General features: G+C 42.3%; 1 protein-coding gene across 1 annotated transcript in view; it reads right to left on the reverse strand.

Annotated features, from left to right (window-relative positions):
• mlphb (melanophilin b) overlaps window positions 1-11,203 on the reverse strand; it is a 43,734-nt gene extending 32,531 nt beyond the window's left edge. The window contains exons 1-2 of the mRNA XM_044132554.1: window positions 11,085-11,203; window positions 6,398-7,543 (exon numbers count right to left, since the gene is read on the reverse strand). The gene's annotated coding sequence lies outside the window, so the exon portion shown is untranslated. The remainder of the gene's footprint in view (window positions 1-6,397; window positions 7,544-11,084) is intronic.
• Window positions 11,204-12,145: the final 942 nt, after the last annotated feature.

Consider the following 12,145-nt stretch of genomic DNA (forward strand, 5'->3'; position numbering starts at 1 on the left):
CTCCTTGATGAAAGTGTTGTTTTTGATTAATAGAGTTTTGCACTTTATTTTATTGTATTTCAATCCAATTATATTTTAAAAATATTTCAGTTGTGTCTGTTGAAAATTAAAGATTACTGACAGAGCCATAAGAAAATATTGCTTTATTTATCTGATCATATTGGAATATATTTGTTAGGTTTTCAGTAGGTTCAATTAGGTTCACTAGACTATATGCGTCATTTAAAAAAATTTCAATGAACATTTGATCAGTCCGGCCCTCAGCTTGTAGCTAAATTTTTTATTTGGCCCTCCGTCCATTTGACTTTGACACCCCTGATTTAGAGGGAAAAAGGATTTCAAAGTACAATGTGTCCATTTTAAAGATGGCAGCCGTCCAGATCGATGATCCTGATCTATAATCAATCAAATCATTCAATACTGTGATCTTTGTTCTTGTCTTTGGGTTAAATCTGCAGGTTGACGTCTCTGACAAGCTGATGACATTACTCAGTTTGGGTTGGGCCGAACAGAACCGCAGGAGGAACAAACAACCTCTGAGCTTCGATGTTTTCATTTAACAGCATTTCTGAGGTTTCCTGCAGATTTTGGTTCTTCTCTTTATGACTGAGCGTGTCGATGTTGGAGCGTCACGCTGGGCCCGGCGGGCTGGAACCGGGTCCAGGTGGAAGTCCAGGTACGGAGCGGCCCGTCGGAACCGGACTGTGGAGGGAAACCAGAGGATCGCTGTGACGATCCGCAGCTGGCAAACAGATTTCAGAAGCCAACGTTTCTCCGTCCTGCTGCTGCCATCATCTGCTCCTCATTTCTGGAATGTTTTCACAGAAAGAGGAAAACTAAGTACACCCCACAATAACCTCTAACCTCAGCCTGGCAGCCATCTTGTTTCTAGACAGAACGGACTCTCAGCCATACTGGTTCAGGGTCATGACCTTTGACCTGTAGAGACTGAGATGGAGCTCTGAGCTGAAGCTGATCAGACGTCCAACATGTTTCCTCTTGGAATAATCTTTACTCAGCGTCTCAGTGCTCCTGTTGCGTTTAAAGGTGTCAACAATGGATTAAACCGTTTTAGCTGCTGAAACAGTGACAGACAGACATGGGAGGTGCAGAAGCCTCTGCTGTATCAGATCGATAGAAGAAGAACAGAGTTGGTCACTTAAAGGTACAAACAGCAAACAGCCTCCAGTCCAGGGGCCACGGCTGACTCTGCATTGCCCCTATCGCCCCTCAATGCCGCTGGGCCTGGCCAACACCCCGGAGCCTCCATGTCCCTCTCTGCCAGGTTCCTGCTGAGCTGATGGATGTGTCGGATCATCCCGGTGGAACCGGAGCCGTTTGGGTTCTGCTGGTTCTGCTGGAACCTCCCAAGGCGACATAAAAGCCGTCTGTTCCTCTGCCTCCTACTCATGTAATGATCACATTTTCAGTGTTTATCTGTAGAGACCCTCAGAAGTGGAACCGCTGGCTTTGATCAGGACGACGAGGGAGGAACAAACAAATCGGCGTTTGGACCTCAATCTGCCTGCAAGCTGCCGATGAAGGAGAAACAGAAACAGCTTCCAGAGTTCATCCCTGGAGAGGAAAAGGACTGTAAAAATAGTTTCTTCTCGTTTCAGGGGACGTCCCATAGCAACCTCCAAAACCTCCAGAAAGCAGCCAGCTGGTGAAAACGTCTGGCCGGTTCTGACCCAATGAACCCAGAGAGGATCTGGGGGTTCGGCGCCTTCAGGACCGCTAACGGAGGAACCCATCAGCTGTTGCTCTGGAGGGGCAACACCTGAGCAGAGACTTTAGCTCCTTCACTGATTCAGTACTTTATTTTCATCTCCCGTCTCCTGACATAATCTCAGGTTTTCTCTGATCACGTCAATATTTCCTGTTATTTTACAGTTTCAGCACCAAAACTCAGACTCCTGTCCAGTCGGCCACTTCGTTTCTCCAGGGTGTTACATCCACTGAAGCTAGCTACTGATCTGACTGGAGAGACCAACCAGCTCTGGAAAATTAGAAGAGCGCTACTAGCTAGCATTAGCTTTGGGTAGGCTAAGCTAGCATGCGTTGGTTGGTAAACCAATGTATCGCCTATTTCCTATTAGCACAGATAGGGTAGCACTAGCATTGGTTATGCTAATGCTAGAAACAAAACACATTTATCATTGACATGCAGAATCTGTAACATCATACATTAGCTGCCTTGATGACAGTTTGCTGTAATCCAACGTGACACGAAGCACAAACATGATGTATGAAACGGAGCTGAAGTTGGCGTCTGATTGGGACAATAATGTTTCTCAACCTTAAGTTATGAAAAATTAATTTCTACTCTTTTATTCTGATTATGATCACAACTAATTATCTTGTTCCAGTTTACAAACTTCAACCTCAGACTCCTCAAACATGAACTTTATTATTCTACACTGAAAGCAGAATATTTATAGCCTAGCTTGTGATTGATGAAACCTTTATTTGATCAGTGAAATTCAACACAGAATTACATTAGCATGTTCCACGAATCACAAACTAGGTTAAAATATTCTGCTTTGAGGTCAGTTACAACCGGCCAAACTAGACATGCCAGCTGTTAGCCTGTCCAAAGCTAATATTAGCCAAGGCAATGCTAATGCTAGTGATTAGCCTCCTCCTTAAGGAGGAGGAAGAGGAGGATGAAGTCCTGACAATCCAATAACCGGGCTGTTGTATATTCGACTGATTCAAAGACGAAAAGGAGTCGGGTGGATAATTCAACTGAACTTTAGTGAATAATAAAAAAGGGATGAACGAATCATACATTACAACACACGACAGAGTGTAGATGATCGGCTAACAGCTCTTTCTCTCGGTAAAACCTCCTCAATTCTACCTCTTCGTCTAACCTCCAGTTCTTCTTGAACTTGTGCAATGCATCATGGGATATTGAGTCCATTCTGTTAAACGACCACAAATAGTCAGTTTTGAGCCAGATACTAACTATAAAATGCTAACTAGATTTATGAACTAACTGCAACTAAAATAGTTACCCGATATTAAATTATAATATCCCAAATAATAAGTCCTAAACAAATCCTGGTTAAACCCAAAACAAATTCTCAACACGGGCAGCAGGTCAGGACGACACGTCTATCTGGTCGTCCTGCTTCGTGTCGCCGCTCAGGTTCCCGACAACAAAAACTCTCTAGGAAGTTCATTTATTTTTTCAGAAATTTGACAAATTAAACTGAAAATTGAAGCTATTTATGACCTTTTGAGGACATTTAAAGTGTGATATTTATTATTATTCCCCTGGTTTGTGTCCAGATTAACACCAAAAAATAAACGTTTTGCTACAATCTGCTTTTCCCTTCCATCTGAGTCGAGTTTAGAAAGATTAGAAATATTAGAAAATGTTTTATTCAGAACATAAACAGAAAATCTCAGGCAGCGTTTCCTGAGCTTCAGTTGCAGCTTCCAGCATCTGAACATCCAGATGGTTTCACCGCCGCAGGAAATGAAGAGGCAGCCTTCATCCTCCTCTTCCTCACTGGATCTGTGGCTGCTTCACAGAACTTTGACTAGGCAGAAAGTTAAACCTCAGAGGTGACGATTCGTCTCGATCCAGAATCAGTAAATCTTAGATGATGAATCTTTGTTCTTCTTCCTGTTTACATTATTAAAAATGGAAACATAAATCTGCTGAACTCATCCTGAGGAAAAGAAAATTCACTCAGGGATTTTAGTGAAAATAAAAACATTTAGTGACAGACGCTCCTGAAGGATTAAATGGTTTCTGAGGAATCATTTGATGGAAAACGAGAACGGCAGCGACTCCGTCCCAACCAACATTTAATGTACCGATCTCATCCCGTTTATCTCAGTACATACAATAAATAATAATCAGGAGAAAATGTGACGTTAAAATCTCAGTTTTCACCTAAAAGAGACATTTTAATGAATTGTTTTCTGACGATGCTGCCCGTTTCTATATATTAGTATCACTTTAGACAAAAAAAAAACTGAAAAATGTTTGCTTGCTGTTTTTCCCTAGTAGAAACTGTTCTCTAAAGATTTTAACTTTTTATTTGAAGTTTAAACCTGGACTTCTTCACAAGAAGAATAAAGATTACCGTATTTTCCAGACTATGTTTTCCCCACGTTTTGACACAGGCGGCTTTTAACCTGGAGAAGCTTTTCTGTGGATTCTTCTTCAACCACCAGGGGGCTCTGCAGCAGGAAGTGAATCATTGGAAGTCAAAATTGGAAATCAAAGAAAAAAGTACTAATTTAATTTAGAACGAGCTCATGCTAGCAGTAGGAACGACGGAGAAATGTTTTCAAACTCGTTCCTCTCATCATGGAAACGACAGGAAGACGTTCACATGATGCAGCTTTTAATTTGAAGGTTTCGATCTGGCAGGACAGGAAAGAAATGGAGCCGCTGCAGTGAACTCAGCGTGAACAAATCCATGGTTCGGTGTTGGAGACGGAGGCCGGCGTCCTCAGCAGCAGATTTATTGGGATGCTGCCCTCTGCTGGGCCCTTGAGGAAAACCCAGAGCGGCAGAGATACCAGCGGCTTGCAGTGAGGCGCTTATAATCTGGAAAATACGGTACTAAGATCTGTTGGCACTTCTAAGATGTATTTTACACTGAAGTTTCTGTTTTAATCTGAAACAGTCATTTCATTCATTTAGCTGAAGACTAAAACTGTGCAGAAGTTGATGACTGGCGTCAGATTTCATATTAAAATGTTAATTAGAGAATCAGTAAATGAATCTGTATCTCTAGATTATTATAACTGAACCTCAAATACAAACTTTCTGCACCAATCAACAGGCTCCTGGCTCATATCTGACCTTTGACCTGTTCATATTTGAAGCTGCTTATACTAATTGGTTTTTATTTTTTATTTAGTCATTAAAAATTAAAAATGCTAATAAAGATATTTAGTTTTAAAGCTATGGTTCCATGTTAGAAATGTTGAATTGAAACCTGAACTTTCTCTGAAGCGGTTCTGAAGTCCTGTCCGGCGCCGGAGCCGCAGAACCGACCCGTAATCTGAAAATAAAATCCACAGGAAGGATTTCAGTGCTAATCCTGATGAGGAACATGGCCGCCGTCATGTTGACCAGAGGAAAACAGTTTGATCCTCTGCAGACGTCTGGACTTCTGGACCCGACCTCTCTGCAGAAGCGCCATAATTCATCCCTGCTGGACGCTCACACGCCTCCCGGTCAATTCGCACGCCGACTTCAGTGGAAAACAGACAATTATTCTCAGATGAATTTTCTACTCTAGATGTAAATCTTTTTACAGGACAGGCAGTGAAGTCCAGAGGCCCGGTTTGAGTCCACTGATCTCTTAATCATTTTCATGTGGCTTCAGGAAACGGGACGTCCTGTTGCCATGGCAACTGATTCCTGGTGGTTAGCCTGGCGTCTGTGTAGCTGACGAAGCCTCAGCTACACATAAGAGGATTTCTGGGAAACCAAATGGATTTTTATGCATTTTGGCTTTTAATCCACATAAACTCTGTTTAATATTTCTAAAAATAAAAATGAATAAAAATGTTGACCAGAGAGATTTGAGAGTTCTCCTTATTTGTGTCTGAAAGAGGAAAATGGAGGCCAAAGGTTGAGTGGTCAGAGCCTGACAGTCTGCACCACATACTGCAACCATGACGACCGTTTGGCCAAGATGGCCGCTGTCAGAGAGCTGCTGATTTCTACGTTGGCTCAGCTTTACAAACCCAAAACAGAGGAAAATGACTGTATGAATTATATGGTTGTGCATTAACAGGTTTTAATAGTTTCTACATGCGACAGATTTACATGAAGAATAATGAAACAGGAGAGACCGGCGCGCTGCCTCCAACGTCTCATTTATTTAACCAACCAACTTTTTACAGTGCACAATGTCAATGCTTTATACTACTTTCTTCCATAAATCTTCTTTACTTTTCTCAGAAGTAATAATCAACTTAAACTTATTACCATCCTTCACTTAGATGAAGAAAACGCAGGTAAATTGTGTTAACCAGAATTAATCAACAGTTTTTAAAGCTTTACTGTTCTGACTGACTTCGACTTAATGATCACATTACAAGACAAATATAGAATTTAAAATGACATTCTTCCAACTTTAACCTCTGAATTCCCACGCTTAATGAACAAAGAATAGTTTCTCTACCTCACTTTACTCTAAGCTACTTTATGAGTCACTTAATAATATAAACTGAATATTACTCAAACAAACACAAAATAAAACTTTTAAAACTGGAGTTAATGCTGAAACTCGGCTGATAAAAATGAATGCTATTAGCAAGGATGTGAACAGAAACCGCGTCACAGCGCCACCTACTGATAAGGCAACAGGAAAACATCTTACAGAGAAGCTCTGGTGTGTTTTTATCGTGAACTCACCCGAGGAATAATGAAACGGGAGAGCGACGACGACCGAGCGCTGCCTTTAGCATCCATGTTGCGTCTGAGTCAAACAGGAAGTGCGCCCAAAACCGACCCGGAATAAACGTTCCCCAAACAAAGGTTCCGCCTCGCCACTCCTGTTCCTTCATTAACTTCAGAAAAGCATTAATGCAGGTACATTAATACGCCTCAGTGCAAACAAAATTTAAATCGTTCATTTTTCTTAGGAAATAGAATAAAAAGTATATAATAATATTTGAAAGTCACAAAACAACCAAAATAATGAAGGGACATTTTAAAGTGCACCACATAAATAAACTAAGGCTGTTTCAAAATGCTCACTCAGATTATGCTAATCATTAGCATGAAAATACAAATGTCCAGATAAGAAGCTCAGATTGTTAGCTTGGAGATGCTAGTCATTAGCATCAGGCTAACAACCAACATGAGCTAGCATGTTGGATCCACCTGGATGTGATATTTGTGCTCAGGCTGTGTGTGTATGTAGGGTGTACTTATTTTTTATGGTGCGGTACGTTTATTCTTTATAGATAAACTTTATACAAACTCCTTACAGCTGTTCTAACAAACAAACTCACCAAAACACAATTTTGGTTTGGTTTTAGATCCAGAAATAATGAATTGAACTGCTTTGATGTTTCAGCTTTAACTGGTTTATTTTTCTGTTAGCCTTTAATTTTTTTTTATTCTATTAGCCTTTAACTAACTAGGAATGTTTTGCATGGCCGGTCGTCAGAACGCGCGGCGTTTCGCTTAGGAAGATGATTGGTGGCGCGCTGCCTGCTGGGACTGATCTGACACTTCAATGAGAAGTGTAAGAAAAGCTGTTAGTTTAGCTTCTAATATGGATTTTATTACTGTCTATGCTTTCTTCATCAAATCTGGTGCAAATGAGGCCAGTCATTCATCTCATTTGTTGATGTTTCGGTGGAACCACACAGATTTTCCTGGGCAGCTGCTGAGCGGTTTGTTCCAGCGCTAACGTCCCTCCAGCCTGGATGAATCGCCTCGTTATGTGGAAGCTTTTATTTGGGAGCAGAATAAACACTGACTCTGTGTGATGTTTCTTTCCACATCCGGCCCAAACCACCGTCCCCACCTGTGGCTGAGGAAACGTTTTACCTGGTTGGACGACAAGAAAACAATCACATCATCGATTGTAGCTACTATCAGTGCAACACTAACATCTGCAGACAAACATCAGCCTTGAAATATCGGTTCTGTTTAACTGAATCTTTGGTCAGAGCTCTGAGGCTGAAACTGAAAATCAGAGCTGCTGGGGGAAATGTTGGAGGATCTGCAGCTGCAGAGAGAGCAGGCGGTGGCAGCATCATGGTTGGGGGTGGAGGTCATCTCCCGTCTCTCTGGGGTAACATGAAGTGTTTCTGTAAACCTGGTGATGTCAGCAGAGAACCTCAGCTCAGAACTCATTGCATTTATTCTGAAAATGTCCCTGGAGGACAAATCATAAAACATTTTTAACATGTTTTATCTTTTCTATGTTGATGATCTTCACTACATTTTTCCTTCAAACCTTCTGAAAATCTCAGCTTCTCTGATTCTGTCACATTTTCTTAATTATGAAACTTAAATTTCTGCTCCTGAGAACCAGACAGCAGAAACGCCTCGTTCAAACCAAACCTCAGGAAGCTGGCCGGTGACTCTGCTGCGTCGGTTCTGTTGGGTTCATCCGGAACCGTTTTATCTTTAACTAATAAATATTTCAATTCTGAAATCTGTTGGATCCAGAGCAGAAACTGAGACGGTTCTCCTTCCTCTCATCTGGTCTGGATTGTAGAAACTGTTTCCATGAGTTTGAGTCTGAACCTGATCCAGAACCCGATCCAGAACTTCAGCTCCTCTCTGAGACCTCAGGAAAACTCTTTGCTGCTTTTCTCTTTTGGTTTGGTTCTGATTTGAGCATCAGGAACATTCGGCTCGTCACAAAAACAGAAAAAACTGTTTAACTCCAACAAGTTGCTTCACTAAGATATAAAAAATGTTTCTGCTTCAGGTTAGGAACATTTTAATTCACAGGTCAAAGGTCAGAGGGTTAACAGAAACAGTTTTAGTTCTGAACCTGAAACTGAGAAAAACAAAGAAAACCTGCAGAAAAACAGCAACGAGTGAAATAGAGGAAACTAGAAACTATTAATGCCACTAGTACTATTACTAGTACTAGTAATAGTACTATTACTAGTACTAGTACTAATAATAGTGCTATTACTATTACTAGTACTAGTACTATTACCAGTACTAGTAATAGTACTAGTAATAGTGATATCACTATTACTAGTACTAGTACTAGTACTAGTAATAGCACTGTTACTAGTACTATTACTAGTACTAGTAATAGTAATATCACTATTACTAGTACTAGTAATAGTAATAGTAATAGTGCTATTACTAGTACTAGTACTAGTAACAGTACTAGTAATAGTGACATCACTATTACTAGTACTATTACTAGTACTGGTAATAGTACTAGTACTAGTAATAGTAATAGTAATAGTAATAGTAATAGTACTAGTACTATTACTAGTAATAGTGATATCACTATTACTAGTACTATTACTAGTACTAGTAATAGTAACAGTAATATTACTATTACTAGTACTAGTAATAGTAATAGTACTAGTAATAGTACTATTACTAGTACTACCACCACTGCTGCTGTTTGTTTCTAAGTAGCATTTTAACTCTTTAAACTTTAAATCATTAAATCAGACTCGGAGTTTCCCTCATGGTTCTGTCTTCAGGGTTCTGGCGGGTCGGTTCAGCTGCTGATCATCGTTCATGTTTTCCCCTCATAGCTGGTTGCCTAGCAACACCATAACAGAGCAGGAAAGCGGCGCAGTGAGTAATGGGCCTCAGACAGCAGAACACGGATGAACCGGGTCTCTGTTCTGAACGCGCTGCAGTCGGTTAATGTGACCCGATGGGCCGACCCGTTTTCAGGTTTCAGGCTCCCTAGGAGGTGAACTCGCAGCCTGGTGACCTGTGGGAGCCACAGAGAGACGCCCGGTCCGTTTGGGCCGGCGAGGCGTCCTCTGGGTCAGAACCGGCTGCAGTCCAGTGAATGCGTCACACAGATGGTCGTGTTTACTTTCACACATGAAACGAGCAAAACCTCCACAGCTCAGCTAAAAGCCCAAACGGGATTTATCAGCGGCTGGTTTCACTAAAACCTCCAGATGATTTAACGTCAGCAGGTCGTCGTGATTCTGGATCCTCTGAACAGAACCAGCTGCTTTCATTCGCTCTGAACCCACTTTAAGACCAGAGGGGCCAAAGCTTGTGGAGCAGCAGGTTGGACAATGATTAGTGGTGGCTACTGCTAACAGCAAAGCTAGCTGCGCTAACGCTAAAAGGCAAATCATAAGTAAATTCCAAGTAAATTAGTGCTTTGTAGTTTAAATAGAGATGCTAAGTGCTAAATGTTTAAACATAAACGCTAAGCAGAAAATTAGCTCTGCTGTTAGCAGATTAGCAGCATTAGCAGTTTGCTCTTTGCCTCCATCTTGATTCTGTTGAGTCTTTAAAGAGCCTGGCTGGTTTATTCTGTTTTTATCCTGTGACTTTAATGTTTATTTGTGAGATTTATAAAAACATACTTCACTTCTTCTTTTCAGAAAACTGTAACACAAAGTCACGTTTCCTGGGAAAATCTCCATGTTTTCCAAAAGCTGCTGAAACCTCTGACCTCTGACCTCTTCATCTGCAATCAGATGTAAACAGTTATTAATCATTTTGGTCAGAAATTGGCTTCAGATCCGCCTGCTGCTCTACTTCACTGTAAACATACAAAGTAGCTTTACTCTTTAAATATTTGATAATTTGACACTTTTATTAATATTTTATGTGACAAACTGACACAAAGTCCTGCAGAGCAAAGAAGTGGAAAGAAAACCAACTTATCTCTGCTCTGGATTTGAACCCACAACCTTTTGTCTGCAGGGCAGTAGGCTAACTGTGCAGCTGTGGGAAGGAAATGTTTCATGATTCCCAAATGATCTTTTACACAAACTAATCTAAATGCTGCATTTGTATTCAACCCCTTTACTCCGATACCCTGAAACAATTGAATAAAGTTCAATGTCTGTGTTGAAGTTTTGTTTGGATTGAAGTTAGCGCGTTAGCATTAGCAGGTCTAGAGTTTATGACTGCAGTGTTAGCATTAGCATTAGCGTCAGCGTAGCTAGCTGTTTGGTTAGCGTTGCCCACTACTGTTACCTGGGATGTTTTAATCTCTTTATGACTTTTCCAAATCAACCCTGATCAAATCCTGATTCAAATAAAACAAACTCTTTGAAGTCGGGTGAAAAGTGATTTCTGGAACGCTTTCAGGCTGCAGCAGCTTTTTAACTGCTTGCTTCTCTGTAACTTTTCCTCTCGGTTCCGTCTCCCTCAGGAACGGCTCTTCAGGTTCTGCTTCTGCTTTACCAAACTTCCTGCTTCAATAACTGGGCCTGGTGTTAAAATGAGAATCCTGGAGGTTGAGACGAATGAAGAGTAGATTGTGGCTCCCTGACCTCAGCCTGCACTGCTCAGATCTTCACCAAACAGGGAGATGTGTCTGGTTTCATTTACCCCGCTCTCCCTCCTCTCCACATTTTTCCTGTTTCTGCAGAGAAAGTGGGAGGAGAGGAGCAGGATGGCAAACCTCCAGGCCGTTGAAGTTTGTCCCGTCCCAGCCGCGGACTCTGCCCCACTCCTCCTCTGGCTGCAGAGCGGGACGCCGCTGCCTCCGTCTGTCTGCATCTTCATCTGCGCTCAGCTCCGTCCCAGCAGGATTTCACCAGGAGGAGAATGATCACAGGTCCAGCCTGCTGCCGTCTCTCATAGCTCTGGTCTCTGTTCTTCACGAAGCGGCCTGGTCCGGTCCGGTCCGGTGGAGCGGCTGTGCTTCGGCTCAGGGTGAGTCCTGCTGCAGAGCTTCAGTCCGTGTGAACTCAGGATGGCTGTGATGATTACAGCTCTGAGACGTTTCTGGTTTATAGTCCATAAAAGACGCAGCAGCGTTTAGCGCTGAAAGCTGCACTTTGGGTTGAGCGTCAGGCCAAGAGGTGAAGAGGAAGAGGAGGAAGAGGAGGAAGAGGAGGAAGAGGAGGACGTTCTGCTGCAGACGGTAAAACCAGCAGATGGTTCTGCTGTGGCGCTGATCCGTAACGAGCAGCAGGAAAAACTCTGAGGATGATCAGGAACAAGTTTCAGCAGCAGCAGCAGCAGCAGCAGCAGCAGCAGCAGCAGCAGCAGCAGCAGCAGCAGCAGCAGCAGCAGCAGCAGCAGCCACACCCTGAGTCAGCGCAGGAAGACTCTCCCAAACTGCTGGGATGGTTTTACTGGTTTTACTGGGCCAGGTTTGAGTCATGGGCTCTGGTTGGTCTGATTGAAATCAGCTGATGGTCACAGAAGCTGAAAGTTGAACAGTTTCTGTTTTCAGACGTTAATCAGCTGCAGCGTCATGAATAATCGTCAGGTTTTCAGGTTTTGTGTTCATGGCGACGGCGGTTTCCACGGTTTCCACGGTTTCCATGTTTTGATGCAGCTGCAGGTTAAAAACAGAGCAGTAAAAATAGTTTTGTGTCTCTGCTGATAATTTATGATCCCGGCTCTGATTGGCTGCTGGCTCTGAATCACATCTGTCAGGTGTCAGACAGACTAACGCGCTCCAGATGTCAGCCTCCTCCTCATCCTCCTCCTTCGTCCTGCAGCATCTGCAGC

Source organism: Gambusia affinis, linkage group LG11 (genome assembly GCF_019740435.1).
Source record: "Gambusia affinis linkage group LG11, SWU_Gaff_1.0, whole genome shotgun sequence".
Lineage (NCBI taxonomy): Eukaryota > Metazoa > Chordata > Actinopteri > Cyprinodontiformes > Poeciliidae > Gambusia > Gambusia affinis.